General features: G+C 40.1%; 1 protein-coding gene and 1 long non-coding RNA gene across 6 annotated transcripts in view; both read right to left on the bottom strand.

The window, feature by feature from the left end:
* The window catches only part of grik4 (glutamate receptor, ionotropic, kainate 4), a 334,598-nt gene that overhangs the window by 74,353 nt on the left and 242,881 nt on the right, over positions 1-17,364 (bottom strand). The gene's annotated exons all lie outside the window — the stretch shown is intronic.
* On the bottom strand, positions 11,282-13,579 carry LOC119491444. The gene is made up of 2 exons (XR_005207610.1): positions 13,445-13,579; positions 11,282-11,503 (listed from the first exon to the last, which is right to left on the bottom strand). It is a non-coding gene; the product is annotated as an uncharacterized LOC119491444 (long non-coding RNA).

Below are 17,364 nucleotides of genomic sequence, written 5' to 3'. Positions count from 1 at the left end.
ACAGCTCCGCAGGGCTTTTTACAGCTTCTCTCTGTAAAGTAGCCGACATCATGCAGCTTCCTTCAGCTTTAACTTAATGTTACACTCACACGCGAATACTCGTCTGATGGATGCTTACACACAAACGATCAAAACAAACAGAGCGCGCACACACGTTAGCGCTCAGTCCCTGCTCCATGGCTTCTATCTAAGTGATTTGAAATCCCACGATCCAAGCTACTCGGCACGATTGAATAAATCACATCAGGTTGGCAGTGACTCATCACATGTTGACGGGATGCCTAATGTCATTTGAAGGTTAGGTGAGCACAGGATCGGGCCCAGCAGCGCCTCGCATGGCACACTCTCGCTTTGTGATGTCATTTTGAGGCTTGATGAAAGGGTGCCGGCTCTCTTTCTCACTTTCGCACACACATACACACAAAAACAGTCAAAATCACGCTTTGACACACGGCGCCGGCTGACATATTATCCCTCTCTGCAAAGCGGGGGCCATCAGTTCAACCCCCACACACACACTCACACCCCACCGTCTGTTTGTTTTGTTCTTCATGTTCCATTTCCCCTCCACACACCCGTGATCCCTCTTGTCACTGCAGTCATTGTCATGCATCTGTGCCTGAAGAGCTGCCAGAACTTCCTGACTGTCACACATACATACACATATATGAATGATACAAGTTAAATGAATAAATTCATGTACATGCTCACCTACACAGCATCTCCATCGTCCCTCCCACTCACACATACATATGGTTGCAGCCTCATGGCCTGCTTATCTACCTGCCTGTCTATCTGCTACCCGGATATAAGCTGTGTATCATAAACCAGAGACGTTGACACAGAAACAGGCTGCACACTGTATTCATTAGGGGTGGGAAAACAATGTATTCACCTATGTATCGCACATTTTTTTTAATGCCAAAATCAATATATTTGCTTCATTTTAGTCTATGCGGAGGTAGAAGGAAGGTACTGCTTTTATTGTTGTAGTCTGAGTGACGTGACGTCATATCCGTTTCGTATCCGTCAACCAAAACAAACCACAGCCGATCGCAACAAGGAAGTACAAAACAGCAAAGGGTCCGCGTAGATACGACTTGAACCCTCACATATTAAATCCAGAGTGGTAACTCATATACAGTAAAGTATGGAAACACTTTGGGTTTCACACATTACCAGGAAAATCAGAGCTAGACATCATGACTAAAGCTGCTTGCTAACTCTGTCGTGGACAGGAAAAGTTATTATATTGCGGTAATGTGCGGTCAAGCCAGCCGCCGCTCGCATCTCCATGGTCAAATCGGCCGACGATACAACTGTAGAGCACCCATATACTGACATTTATGTTAAATACAGTCAAACGGAGCTGATCATGGATGTATAAAGAGGAAAATTAAAATTTCAAATTAAAAGTCCCTAGAAGTGTGTGATTCAACTTTTTCCCATGGTCTAGTGTTAAAAAAGTTAACAAAAATCGCAATACATATTGAATCAGCATCCAAGTATCATGATAATATCAAATAGGGAGTTAGGTGTATCGTCCCAGCCCTAATATTCATACATACAAAACAACATCATTTAAACTCATCTTTCTCTTTCTCGATTCATAATGGTTAGAGCTGATTGGCGGGTTTGTATAAAAGGGCGATGAGGGGAGTTAGGTTTTACTTCTGAAGCATGGCTGATGCTGTTATTCACTAGTTAATCCCTATTCTCTCTCAGACACTGCCGTGCTCCCCGCTATTTGTTGTTGGCCAGTTGGGGTTCCAGGCTCGACATGCTCCATGCTTCTAATTATTCCTCCCAACACTGTCAAATGATAAAATGCTTTATAATTGAATGTGCCACTGAAGAGCAGATGAAATGTACGCCTGCCTCCCTGACCTGCACAAAATGTTCAAATTTTCTCTCTCTTCTTCTCTTATTCCAAATATCTTATTCTTTCACTAATTTGAGGAGGTTGCTTTGCCCTTTGTCACTCTGTTCTAGCTAAGAATAGATAGTAGTTGCTGTCTTGCCCTTGTCCTTGTAATTTCTCCTCTTATTTACTGCTACCTCTTTCCTTACTGCCAACACCTCTCTCTGTCTCTCTCTTTCTCTCACTCCGTATTTCTCTCTGGGTGTGTCTGGCCTTGATAACAATATTGTCTAGGTGATACAAAATTCAATTTCACAAGTTTATTGTTCTGGTAAAGTTTCGTGTCCCATATCTGTGAATGTGAATGAATGGAGGGAACATCCCTTTAAAAAAAAACACTTCAAATCAACCTCGCCCTCCATCTCCGGTGTGCACTGTGCTACAGAAGATTTATAAATTAGAAAAAAAAAAAGTCTTGTCAGTCAAACTGCTTTAGAGGGCAGCCACTGTGACTGTGAAAATGATTGGGATTTAATTAATTCCCCTCCACGGCTTATGTAAAGTTCATATTTCCCTGTTTAGACACAGAGTTTGAGAATCAATCAACTGAGTAATAGAAAAGGTAATAGGCTACGTGGACGGTGACAACAGAGAGCTGCATCCAGTCAGAATATAAACTATGTCGTTATTATGTCACAGCAAGTGTGTTTCGCCAAATAATGTCTGCCTGCTACTCATTTGTAATGCAAATATGCCAACTTACTTCGCTAAGAGTTACGTTTATTGTGATGGTGCTGTAGAGAGCGGTATGAATACTTGTTGCCACAGACACAGCTAGTCCCCAGGTAGAAGGACAACTTCTTTTGAGGCTGTGAATTGATGCATTCCTACTATACACAAAATAATAGTTTCTGATTTCAAAGTATTTTCAAGACCAAGTTGAGCAACAACAGGTTGAAGGAAACTTTAGCACTGTTATTATCGCAAATTAGGATTTACACTTAACATAAGAGGTTGACACCAGTACAGTCTGCGGATGAAGCACTAGTTTTTCGTTCTGGGGGCATTGTTCTGCTGTTGACCCTGTGCTTCACCTGCAAAGTTTGTTAATCCATGTACAATAGATGGACAGTGTATTCCTGGATTTGAATGTAAAAAAAGCTCATCTACAAGGTCCAGTTCCTTGAAGTCATCACTCAATGGTGAACCAACATGTTAAAACAGCCGTTCGCAGTATTAGACCTCCCTAGGAACTTAAAGGGATAGTTCAGGTGTTTTGAAGTGGGGTTATATGAGGTACTTATCCATAGTAGGTGTATTACTTCCAGTAGATGATGGTCGGCGTACCCCCAGTTTGGAGAAGCAGACAGGTGCACTGTCACTAGAGCAGAGCAATACAGTGCTGTGGACGGGGACGGCAGAAAAACGTATTTTAGTCACCTAAAAGAAAGGCTCACCTAAAAAAAATCTATATCCGTTTATGTGTACGCTAGATTTAGAGTATTTTCTGACGGCGAACTTAACTGAAAGTGAAATGTATCTATATTGTTTTTGTCATCTGAGCCTGCTGGCTTTGGAGAGAGCATAGATAAGTTTCACTTTCAGTTCAGTTCCCCGTCGGAAAGGAGAAGGAAAGGGCTGTCTGATAAAGCGATGAAAATATTATAAATATATTTTTTTTTAGGTGAGCCTTTCTGTTAGGTGGCTAAAATACGTTTTTCTGCAGTCCCTGTCTACAGCACTGTATTGCTTTGCTCCGGTGACGGTACTCCTGTCTGTTTCTTGATGCTGGGGGCGTGCCGACCGTCATCTACTGTAAGTAATACACCTACTATGGATAAGTACCCTTATACAACACCACTTCAAAACACCCAAACTATCCCTTTGATAGCCATGCATGACTAAGAATTTCACTTAAATACAACATATGCAGTTTAAATTACAATGTTTATGTGATTTTTCATATTGGCATCATGCGGTACCAGGAGTTTTATCTGTTCTTTCATGTGATTATTCAGTATTGTTGCAGTTTCCTTGTGTGAAAAGAGCTTGAAAACAATTGTGATGGGAGAATACTTCTGTGATATGAAGGCTGAGTCAGACGCTCCATTGACACTTCCAATCAGTTCATTATGCTCCATATCAGATTGCACAGACGATTAATAATCTGAGTCTCATTCATGTCTTAATCATTTATTTATTGCCTTATATTGAAAACAATCTGCATTATTAAAGAATCATCTCTCTAGTGTGGACTCACAACTATTGAACATAAAAAGCTTCTGTAGGGTTTTGCAGTTATGATGATGCATTATTGCTGGTTTTGTATAGGGGGCCCAGCCCCGTAGACATCCGCTTCAGTCACCTTTTCATCACTGATTGAACATTTTGTCTGATATTCCAGGTCAGAAAAAAAATAGAAAAGTCTCAACAGGTCTATTCTAAGTTCCCTGCATATGTTTCCACTCAAAGGAAATTAATGTAAATGTTTAATAAGTGGTAAACGGCACATGAATACTGAGGTCACCTACCTCACAAAAAGGGAAATGTCTCTTTTAAGCCCCGACTTTGCCATTTTCTCACACAAAAAGGAGAAGAATGACAAATGCATTGGCATGCATATCAGTGTTCATGAAGGGCATTCATAAATCATTTATGTCTCATTTTGAGGGTTAACAGGTTGGGACGTGAGGTCTCTCCGTGTTCAAAAAATTATAAATTGATCGGGATTCATAAAGAGAACTTGAAATGAGCACGGACATTAATCGAAGCCAAAGCCAGCCTACAAATAAGGAAAATGCATTTTAATGTAAAGCAGTTTCTGGCTGCCTTATGGTAGTGGAGATGGCGGAGTTTGTGTGAGAGACCTGGCATGTTTAATATGTGAGTCAGGCCCCCTTGCCTTATCACCCCAAACATAACTATCCAGCGATATTAAAACATACTCTGAGAAGACTTGTTTACCATAAAATTATAAGACTTGAAGTTCCCCGGTCTCTTTTTATCTTTACAGATTAGCCAGACAGCGGCTGGATGTTTGTGTAAATGAAGGTAAACAATTTAGTGTAGTGTTTCACCTCTCAGACTCAGATCTTTGTATGTGTGAGGAGTTCTGGCGTATTGATTACTCTGTGTCAGCCCTATTACCACCAGCTCTGCCTCTGAGCCACATGTCTGGATGACTCAGTGTTGACAATTGTATTACAGCCTATTATCTTCCAAATCCCAGGGCTTGAGTAGCAGCTTATGTAGGGTCTTCTTTGGAAAGTTAAAATTGCTCGCTGGCTTCATACCTGACTTCCTTTCTGTGCTCTACAACTTTCGTCCCGACATCGGCTCACACTCCCATGGCTACCTCTGTCATTCCTTTACTATCGCACTTTTCCTTTCCTCATCTCTTTACTGCTTATGGCTCACACTAAAAGATTTTTCAAATCTTAACAGATTTTGAAAATGTGAGAGACCCCACACACAACATGTTATGTTAAATCTAACAGCTCTGTTCCTATAGTGTGTAGCGAGCGGTTTGGCCAAAACAGCACACCATACACTAACAGATTCATTCATGAATAACTAGAGTCCCGACTAAAAAACGGAAATCTCCCAAAATCTCTCGCGATCAAACGTACCTTTAGTGTAAACAAACTTGGTGGACGATGGGCAGGAAGAGCTAGCGATGTTAGTTTTTGCACTACTTTATACTGAAAATTCACAAAGGATGGATGGACGAAGTCATGTTAAATAAACACTTGCATTGTTGCCACAAATAAACAAGTTGATGCACCATTTCTGAGGTCCATCTTAGTACTACTTTATGCTTCGTGTTTTGCATTAGATCATGCGTTAGCCGCAGCCGCCATGACAACGGTGGTTGTCCCTCCGCTTCATTCAGCTTGGTTTTCAATTGGCTATTCTCATGTAGTGTGTACCCGGCATTTCCTACTTCTTATCCACGTCCTTTTTCCTCCTTTTTCTATCGCTGCTTTTTTTCTTCCTTTTCCTTATTCGTCTATCTTGAGCCTACCATGTACTGTATAATGAACTGGAAACTTGCCAAGACAAAGTCACCGCAAGCCAAGAATCATTTTGCTTTTCACACCACTTAATGTAAAATTTATCCAAAAACTTACATGCATGCTTTGTTAAGAGAGACTAAAATACCAGCCATCTATGTGGCTTGCAAGGACCTATATGCCCCAGTGTCCACTAATGAGCTTGTTAATTTTTCTAATTAAGTAATATAAAGTAATTTTTTTTAAAAACTGTGAGCATTTTTTTCTTCACTGTTAATTAGTTTTCATCTGCAAATCACCACCAGAAAGCCCGAGTGGTTATCGGTCGGTGACCCCACTTACCCCGATGTCACGCCTCTTTAACTAACCATCAAAGTGTGCTTAATTCAAGTGTGTATGTTTTTAAATCCACATGTGCTTTTATATTCTAATTCAGCACCTACCAGAAAGTCATTAGTGATATTTGGAGGAAATATCATGTCTATCTTTTTGAGGTTTTAATCAGGTTTAATTTTGATACAGCGCATGGCTGTTATTGTATTTTGATTATCGCACGGCCAGACAAAGAAATCCAGACAGGAAGTTCAATACACGATCAAGCTGAGCTGATAGTCGAGCTGATAGCTGAGCTGATCATGTCCAATCAGGATTAGCGAGGGAAATAAGTTGTTTGTGCAGTTTCTCTTTGATATTCTGTCACACAGGCAGGTGAGGTCTGCTATTAAGTCGTAACAGTTTAATGAGATCATTAAGAATATTTGGACACCATGACCTCAATTAATTTTGCATTAAGTTAATGAAGATAGGTGACACTTCTAATGTTCCTAATGTTCTTCTCAAGGTTCCGTGCTACGGATGATTTGGGGATCAAACTTACTTTATCTGCAGTGCCATCACAATATGAGTGTGATTTCCTAAACCAGATGGCTTTAATTTCAGTTTTTGTGTGTGCCTGTGTGTACTGTATGCTTAACAGCTTTCAATCCCATGACAATGCACAACACCCTGCTGATCCAATTAAACTGGTTGCAGAATTGGCTGCATTTTTGACTGGGCTGGGAGCAGCACAAAGAATTTATAGGACAACGCACACACTTACATTCCTTCCAAAACAAAATGGGGCAAATGAAGATGAAGAGGGAGGCTCACTGACACAATAATCCAAAACATTCTCAAACAGCACTTTAAGGCATTCACATCGCTGGCCACTGAGGATTGAAAGCAGCTCCGCAGGATTACTAAAACATCCTCCATTAAATATGACGAAGCAGAAAACAGAAACAAAAGGTTTATTCAAAACAAAATCTGAATGAGGCAGCAGTATCTCCATCTTTCTGGTAGAAAAGACCACAGTGAGGCCGTGACACCATCAATTCACCAACTACAGAGCTGAGCCAGCAAGGCTCAATCACCTTAGCCAGTCAGTTTAGATTAAATGTGGTTTGTTTTGATCAGGGAACTTGAAATCCTGCCTTCTTTTTGTATCTCTCTTGTATTACCTCAAAAATAAAAGTAATGAAACAAATCTCAACATGACCGTTAGAAGCCACACATGATTATCAAGCTAGCCAGACACTTCCTAGTGTATTATTTTCCTGCCGAGGCCCTTCAAACACAGAGTGAACATTTAGTCTCAAAGCTGAGGGGTCTTGATGAGAAATGCTCAGGTGATCGATGTGTAACACTCAGGCCGTCACTAAGACGAGCAGAGTTTAGATGGAGTCTCGCCTCCATTATCTGCTGCTTCTCCCTCCGTATTTTTTGTATTTCAGCCACCCACTCCTGCTCACCACCGCCGACTCTGCAGCCTTAGAGGTCCACGAACCGTTTTCTGTTTCCCCAACAAAATAATCTGCAAAGCTTTTCAATTAAAAGAAGCATTCAAAAGTAACACATCTTTTTGACTTTGAAGGCTTCTTTTTCTTTTTTCTTGTGCTTTCAGCTGTTATGTTCCTTCGTAAAAATTCAGCCGGGACTTGAATGAATAGCTTACTGGAAGAGATAGACTGTTTCAGATTCCAAACATATGCTAGTGTATGCAGTATTCATGGTGTTTTTGGCCTCCACCAGCCTCAGGATTATTCTGGGCATAAGGTCTGTGCCTCACAAATAGGCTGTTACTGTCGCAGGTCAGACGTAATTCTATGAATAATGGAACAAAATTGGTCATTTGTTTCCAACGCTCTGCAGGAATGCTGCCAGATTGTTTTGATGTATGCAGCTATTAAATGCTTTTAAACAAAGCTAATGCATCAACCCAAGCGAGCTGCGCTAAGATTAACGGCATGTTAATTTCATGGTCATCTCGGTGTGAATGAAACTAGCTGGCCATTGAGAATGATGTAAGTGACAGGTTAGTGACCTACGCAAGAGGGATCACTTGGATCCAATCCATTGCGTGGACAGAACAGTGAAGTAGCAACTAGTGGAAGAGCTGCAATTACCGTTTCCATGTCCAGCTGCAGCAGACTATTGTGTTGAAAATTCAGCAAATGATTTATCTAATTTTGCTATTACATCCCAGGTTCATAACAAGTCTGTAGGCATGACATTTGGTAATGCTCCCTCTCTCCTCCTCCTCTCCTCCCAACCCACGCTCACTGAGAGCATCGTAATTAAGAGGCTGCAGGAGGCTTTAGAGCTCAGCCTGAATTTACGTGGCAATTGATACAAGCATGAAATGACTTATGGCCAAAAACACTGCATGAGCATTCCAGATATTAGAGAATAATCAGTGCGCCACTAGAAATGGATTTCATCACAGACTGAGGCCTAAAGGTTTTTACCCTGGTATACCCTTCCCCCAGTATAACAGGAGGGGCGTCATTAATTAGTGCTTTATATCATTAGGAAAATCAATATGCAATTTACAGAAATGTTACTCAATCATAGGCTACCGGAGTCTGTCTGTTCTTTCACAGGGCTGCTGCGCTAGATAAGGAGTGGAGATGATTTTTCTTTCTTTTTCAAATTGTCAATTATGATTATCACCACTGACAGCTCTGTCTTTATCTGGGCCACATGATAACGTCGTTACCATTTGAGGATACAGCAACCCAAGGAAATGCCACATGACTATGTTTCTTTAAAGCTGCACTTATCAACATTTTACATTAACAACGGATCAGATGACTACATAATAACTGTGTAATTTGAAATGGGTCATTCTTAGTGGCAAACCCTCAAAGAATTATCATCCAACTCTGCAGTTGCCCTCAAATCTAGAAAGCTTTATAGCATCTTTCAGCTCATTGTTTTGGGGTTTTATGGCCCCCGACTTTACTGTTTGATTCAGTCCCGACGCTGTCATCAGCCTTGTTTCCAGCAGCAGCAAATCCTCTGATAGAACCACAAACAGCATAATGGCAAAGTTAGCAACTAGCTGGCGGAACATTTAGCAGCTAAAGAGACAGTTATTTCCCTCAGGAGTTAGTGTACACCAAAATCAGAGCTAGAAGTAGAGTGAAAATATGAGTTGTAATTTTGCTCAAAAACACTTGTGTGACAGTCCTTAAAGGTACAGTGTGTAGGATTTGGCAACAACTAGTGGTGTGGTTGCAGATTGCAACCAACTGAGTATTCCTCCGTTCACTCCTCCCTTTCCAACGTGAGCCGCTGAGTGCAAAACCGTGGTAATGCCGTTCGCCTCACTCAGAGGCCATCTTTACCATAATGACACTACTTTAGGAGCAACGGAAGTCAGACGGCGGCTGGAGGTACGACGATTTTGCCCTCCGCGGCTCACGTTACTGCAGTTTCACAAGCGTAACGGAGAACTACGGTGGCCTTTAGGTAACGTTAAAACGCAAAAGGCTCTCTCTAGAGCCAGTGTTTGGTTTGTATGTTCTGGGCAACTGGAGAAACATGGCGGAGCAGCATGGCGGACTCCGTGAAGAGGACCCGCTCCCTCTGTAGATATGAAGGGCTCATTCTAAGCTAACGAAAACACAACTATTCTTAGTTTCAGGTGATTATATACAGTAATGAAAACATAGTTATGAATATTATATTCCATTTCTGCTAATAGATCCCCGAAATATTACACAGTGATCCTTTAAGCTTCACAGAGGTTTTACATGGAGACAGATTCTTATTACCATGGAGAATTAAATTGTTTTTCAGGTAGCAACCAGCTTTTCAGGATAGTAATTGCTAGGTTTCCTAGGTTTCCTTCCCCAAGTTATTTATTCTTTTTATATAGCACTTTAGTGTTTAACTAGATTCATATTTAAAGGCCAGTAGGCAGTATTCATAATGTATACGTTATCATACTATATACAGACATTGTGTAAATAGAGAGCAAGGCAGAGCACATACCGTAAAGCTCAGAGGTGCGAGTCTTTTCTCTTCACTCTGCTGTCACTGTCATTTTTCAGAGATTTGTTTGCTAGTGCCAGAAAAGTTCATGGCTCATGATGTTTTCTTGTTAGCTTACATCAATCTGAATTCTGCCGTCTATAATTCAAACCAGTGTTTGGGGAAGTTTGCTTACCACAGTCTCTAATTAACTGGAATAGGTAGAGAATTGATACCGACAGGAAGAGAGTTCACTCCCAGATTCCCTTACGTCTATTATCATTAAACCTGTTACTTGTACCATTTTAAGTATGTCTGTGTGGGCAGGCGGTTCGACCTTCTGATGGCACCTAATTAAGCTCATACAGGTAATAAAAGCTACAGTTTGAGATTCAGGTTAGACCATTAAAAATCTACGTGTCTTGGGTGGGAACATTCACTGTGTATTCTGATCAAAGGAGTATTGAATCCATCTAAATTGGTGTCAAGAGTTTTCAGTTTGGCTGTGGTTATAATAACATGATGGAACAAGTGCGAGTTAACCAAAAGGCTTGCAGGTTTTTGTTAATTTAGGGAAAAGTAGATACTGTGGTCAATGCTGATTTTGGATCAGCTTCTACTCGCATGCATGATATGGTTTCAAATCTGACCTCACAGCCTTGTTCGTGAGTATTTTGGAGAGGGCCTGGATTCTTATAAATAGATTAAAGATGTCAGATCTTTTACCAGAAGAAACAAAACATATGTTACTGAGGTTAGTCACTGCATACAGTCTGCTCCCACTAGCTGAAAATAACTGGATTGAATAAATGGTTTGCTGTACTGTATGTAAACTATATGCCAACAGCTCACCCAATTCAGTTTGGACCATCAAGCTGTAAATATTGGAATAACATCACACATTACCAGATTGATTCAACCGGTAAAAATGATCAGGAATCTTCATTTACGCACAAATTTGATTTATAGACTATTGTGAATTGGGTCGCCATTGTTTGACCTTTTTAAAAAGTGGGTTCCCAGAAAAAAAGTTTGGGAAACACTTCCGCCACTGCCGGCTCATGCTTGTGCAGGCGTACTGCAAGTCCAGACGAGTAGTAGTACATTTTGGCTGTTTTTAAAAATGTCCTCCATTTACTTCAATTCATCAAGGACTTAATCTGTTTTCTGATTCACAGAGGAAGCATGTGAGAAAAACAAAAGTTTTCTTCAATAATAGAAAGTCACCCGCAGTGAGCAATTGATATACAAATGCTCATTTTGTGGCAGCAGTATTCCTTTAAGGCAATCATCTTGCAGGAAACACTCAGCACTGGCTCCTAAAGGCACCGCACTGAGAAAACACATCAGATAAATACATCAAATTACTGCTGCCTTTCTTTATTTGCTTGTCACATTGTAAGAGTGAGATAAACATGTGCAGTTAGTTGCTCAATCTGCATTCTTCTGAACATCACAGAAATACTTACAGACGTAGGCAAAGTTGTTGGTAACGTTCCGTTAAAGAGAGAAAAACCCACAATGGTCACTGAAATAACTTGAAACTGACAAAAGTAATAATAAATAAAAATTCACTGAAAATTAACTAATGAAAATCAGATATTGTTTTTGAATTATGGTTCAGCAGAATCATTTAAAAAAACAAACTAATGAAACTGGCCTAGACATAAATGATGGTAACATTAACTTAATATTTTGTTGCACAACCTTTTGAGGCAATCACTGCAATCAAGTGATTTCTGTAACTCTCAATGAGACTTCTGCACCTGTCGACAGGTATGTTGGCCCACTCCTCGTGAGCAAACTGCTCCAGCTGTCTCAGGTTTGAAGGGTGCCTTCTCCAGACTGCATGTTTCAGCTCCTTCCACAGATGTTCAATAGGATTTAGATCAGGGCTCATAGAAGGCCACTTCAGAATAGTCCAATGTTTTGTTCTTAGCCATTCTTGGGTGTTTTTAGCTGTGTTTTGGGTCATTATCCTGTTTGAGGACCCATGACCTGCAACTGAGGCCAAGCTTTCTGACACTGGGCAGCACATTTCGCTCCAGAATGCCTTGATAGTCTTGAGATTTCATTGCACCCTGCACAGATTCAAGACACCCTGTGCCAGATGCAACAAAGCAGCCCCATAACATAACCGAGCCTCCTCCATGTTTCACATTAGGTACAGTGTTCTTTTCTTTGGATGCTTCATTTTTGCGTCTGTGAACATAGAGCTGATGTGACTTGCCAAAAAGCTCCAGTTTTGTCTCATCTGTCCAAAGGACATTCTCCCAGAAGCTTTGTGGCTTGTCAATATGCATTTTGGAAAATTCCAGTCTCGCTTTTTTATGATTTGGTGTCCTCCTGGGTCGTCTTCCATTAAGTCCACTTTGGCTCAAACAGTGACGGATGGTGCGATCTGACACTGATGTACCTTGACCTTGGAGTTCACCTCTAATCTCTTTGGAAGTTGTTCTGGGCTCTTTGGTTACCATTCGTATTATCCGTCTCTTCAATATGTCATCAATTTTCCCCTTGCGGCCACGTCCAGGGAGGTTGGCTACAGTCCCGTGGACCTTAAACTTCTGAATAATATGTGCAGCTGTAGTCACAGGAACATCAAGCTGCTTGGAGATGGTCTTATAGCCTTTACCTTTAACATGAAGGTCTATAATGTTCTTTCTGATCTCCTGAGACAACTCTCTCCTTAGCTTTCTGTGGTCCATGTTCAGTGTGGTACACACCATGATGCCAAACAGCACAGTGACTACTTTTCACCCTTTAAATAGGCAGACTGACTGATTACAAGTTTGAAGATACCTGTGATGCTAATTACAGGACACACCTTAGTTTAATATGTCCCTATGGTCACATTATTTTACATCTTTTCTAGGGGTACCATCATTTTTGTCCTGGCCAGTTTCATTAGTTTGTTTTTTAAAATGATTCTGTTGAACCACAATTCAAAAACAATATCTGATTTTCATTAGTTAATTTTCAGTAAATTTTTATTTATTATTACTTTTGTCAGTTTCAAGTTATTTCAGTGACCATTGTGGGTTTTTCTCTCTTTAACGGAACGTTACCAACAACTTTGCCTACGTCTGTAAATCCATCTTTTTTTAAAAGGACTGCAGAATTATTTGTGCCCCACGGTATTTGTCTGATATAGTTTAAGTCATTATGCTCATCAAAAGGAGTGTTAGGAAGAAGTGAATGCATCAGGTCACAGGTCACCTTATGTAAAAGCTTTTTCAGGGTAAAAGGTGAGGGAGTAAGTGATAAGCATTACCTTTGAATAGACTTCAGAAATGTTATTTGCTCCCTGAGATAATGGAAATATCTGGACTGGAACACCCGCTACCATTAAGAGCACACACACGAGCGCACACACACATAGAAAGATTAGTGACCTTACAATCATCTTTGCAATCTATCTTGCTTCCTGTATGTCTGTGGTTGGTTCAAGAAAGGTCATCCCTCTGTCACGGCTACAAATGAAGGTCTTAAAAGACATCATAAAGGCAATTGACTTGAAAGAATATTATGCTGCAATATTCCTAGACTCATGTAAGGCTGTTGACACGGTTGACCGTTCTGATTTGTTACGGAGGCTGGTTAACATAGGGCTATTTAAAAAAAAAGTTCAATGGTTCAAAAACTACTTGAACGGTACAACGCAGTTCCAAGTGTCCAAGTTGATGGTTTATTTTCTAGCTTTTTAGATATACAAAATGGTGTCCAACAAGGGTCCATACTGGGTCCTATTTTATCTGCAATTCATATCAATAATTTGTGTTGCAATGTTATTATAACAACATTCACATTTTTATGCAGACGATGCCATTATGTATTGTTCTGCTTCATCTTTAGTGCGATTAATGAACTGCAATCTTTCTCCACGTCTGTTAGTTCCTGCATCTTATAGGCATTATTGTGCAATTGACATTGAAACAGGAACCTGTTCCTATTTAAATCTGCATACATTTTGATACAAAGCTTCCAATTTATTTGACCAATAATGACTGGTGATTTCTTCTATTCTTATTCAACTATTACAGGGCATTTAGTCTCTTCTGCGCTGATTGAGACTATGAACACAGGATCTCGTCTGTGAAAGATAGATGCTCAGACGGTAAGCAAATGATGATCGGTCGGTTATTACTTTTTGACAGCGAGGTTTCTTTTGTATATTTCTATGATTTCAAAATGGATTTGTTGTTGACAATGTAGCATTGGGTGCGTCCCCTGGACAGTGAGTTTGCTGCTTGCTCCTTTTGGATTTTGAATGCGTCACAGACGTGTACCTAGCAACATCACTGGTGTTTCTGTATTTCCATGTCTTTAACATGGAACAGCTGAAGGGTTTTTGCCTGGGACATGCAGCTGCAATGTGCAATGTGTTAATATATAAAGATATAAAGCTTATTTATCTTGCTAGCTACAAATGAGAAGCCTACCTTTGTCTTTCTCTGCCTGAAATCAGGAACCCATTGTTTAAAAATAGCATGTGGTAAATCTGTCCTTGTTATCACCATACTCCATATGTGCTGTATGAAAATGTAAAGAAAGCTTGACAGGCGTAGCAACAGTAACCAAGGGAGCAAGCTTAACAAATAATCACTTGTGGTTGAGGTATGGTAGAGATTAATCAACCATGGGTGAAGGTTATGGAAAGATCATTGTTGTAGTTAATAGGAATCCACTTTGACTGGGATGTGAACCCCAGTCTCTTGTAAACCCCAGTGTGTCAAAATCATACTCTTAATAAGCCCATTCAGCAACCTGACCCACATACCTTTACTTTACGCAGCGCTATGGGAACAGCACATTACGTCCCTGCTTTGGCACTGAATGTTCTAAGTTGATTTAAGGTCTTTGAACAAATGGCCGATGCTATTATTTTTCTTTACAGGACGGTCTCATGAAATGGCAAAGTGTACTTTAATGAGAGATTGAAAAAGTGACCCAAGCATTCATTGTATTATTGCCATTTTCAAAGACGTACTATCACAGCGAGTCTGGTAAATGGGCGTACAATGAACTGAACTCTGAGAGGAAATAATGAAACTTGCTCCTACCCTCTTTTGTGTCTGTGTGTATTTATGAATATGTGTGTGTGTGTGTGTGGTGAGCATGATGCACAGAGCCATTTAAAAACACAATAAATAGGATGAATCACTTATTACAACAACTGAGGAGACAACAGCGCTTCTATTTTTCCACTCACAGCTTCTGTCTCAGGCTGCCGGGGGCACACTGCTGACCGTTTTAATGATGTTAGATGAAGCTATTAACGATGCCGTCACTGAGCAATGGCAGGATTATAAGAAAATGGTGGTGATGAGAGCGGGAGAGGGGGGTGTGGGGTCATCATCTAGTATCTACAACGAATCTGTGTGTTATGCTGTGCCCTCCAGCAGACACCAGGGCAGAGTGATGAGGAAGCTTATTTAGTTGTACACACGAAGGGAAAGCAAAGACAAGCAGGTTAAGGAGAAAAGGGAGATGCAATAGAAGAAATGACTATGTCAAGGGCTGTGGAGGAAAACACGAAGATGGCAGCAGCCCACTCTTAATGAGTCATAAATCAGCTTGATATGAATCATCTCTACAGCGCTATTAGAGCAAAGTGTTTCGAACCTCATTAATTTCCATTAGGGAGCAGCTATCTGGTAAGTTTACTATTGCATCAAATTTTCCCCAAGCCGCTATCTTTATGATCTTAGCTCTCACTGATCCCTTAGCCTCTATGTGCTTAAACACTATTACTATCAAATTTGGGGTCAGTCCCTTTAATTTCTAGCATGGACATTTTGAGCCATGACTCATTTCAAACTTTTCTGTCCCCAATCTGCTTCCTAATGTTGGCACAGTACAAAATAACATGTAAAACACTCTTAATTTACAAAACATTAGGGCTGTCAATCGATTGAAATATTTAATTGTGATTAATTGCGAATAAATCCCACATTTTTTATCTGTTCAAAATGTACCTTAAAGGGAGATTTGTCAAGTATTTAATATTCTTATCAACATGGGAGTTGGCAAATATGCTTGCTTTATACAAATGTATGTATATATTTATTATTGAAAATCAATTAAAAACACAAAACAATGACAAATATTGTCCAGAAACCCTCACAGGTACTGCATTTAGTATAAAAAAAATATGCTCAAATCATAACATGGCAAACTGCAGCCCAACAGGCAACAACAGCTGTCAGTGTGTCAGTGTGCTGACTTGACTATGACTTGCCCCAAACTGCATGTGATTATCATAAAGTGGGCATGTCCGTAAAGGGGAGAATCGTGGGTACCCATAGAACCCATTTTCATTCACATATCTTGAGGTCAGATGTCAAGGGACCCCTTTGAAAATGGCCATGCCAGTTTTTCCTCACCAAAATTTAGCGCAAGTTTGTGGCTTTATTTAGCATCCTTTGCGACAAGCTAGTATGACATGGTTGGTACCAATGGGTTTCTTAAGTTTTTTTATTTTCATATGATGCCAGTATCTATACTCTTGCTTTAAAACTCAGCCTGCTACAACCTAAAAATCTCAAGTTGTGATAATGCGTTAAAGAAATAAGAGGCGTTAAAACGTATTTGCTTTAACGCGTTAACTTTGACAGCCCTACAAAATATACTATTAACGTAGCATTTATTCAACACAATGACAGCTTTGCAGCCCAAAAAAACCTTGCAACTTTTACAAAAGCTGCAGAGGTAACTATTGTGCACAGCTGGACATAAAACATTTAAGAAGTAGCTGTTAGATATTTCACTCTTAACGATTCAGCTTTGAACTTGGCAAAGAAACATTTCCATTAGCTTCCTCTCTCGGCTCTCTCTCTGTCTGCCTCTGTCACCTCTTTTGAGGACATTGTCACCATAAACAATATGCAACATCCAGTATGAAGCATCACTAACCACAGTTAACAAGTAGCTGTGAGCAACTGTGCACTCAACGGTATGTAATGCAATGTGATTAAATCGGTATGAAACAGTTTATGAGCATTATAGAACTGATGGAAATTTCCCTAAATGTTAATCCACATTACCAGGGTTCAAGGCTAACAATTATGCTAATTAACTGAGCAATGAGAACCAATTAAGAATGAAACATTATACAGTATAAGGTTGCAGGCGAGCATGCAAGCCAACCATAACTGCTTATTAAATCACCTGCAAAATAATAATAATACAAAA

Source organism: Sebastes umbrosus, chromosome 7 (assembly GCF_015220745.1).
Source record: "Sebastes umbrosus isolate fSebUmb1 chromosome 7, fSebUmb1.pri, whole genome shotgun sequence".
Lineage (NCBI taxonomy): Eukaryota > Metazoa > Chordata > Actinopteri > Perciformes > Sebastidae > Sebastes > Sebastes umbrosus.
This window is presented reverse-complemented; position numbering and strand designations above follow the sequence as displayed.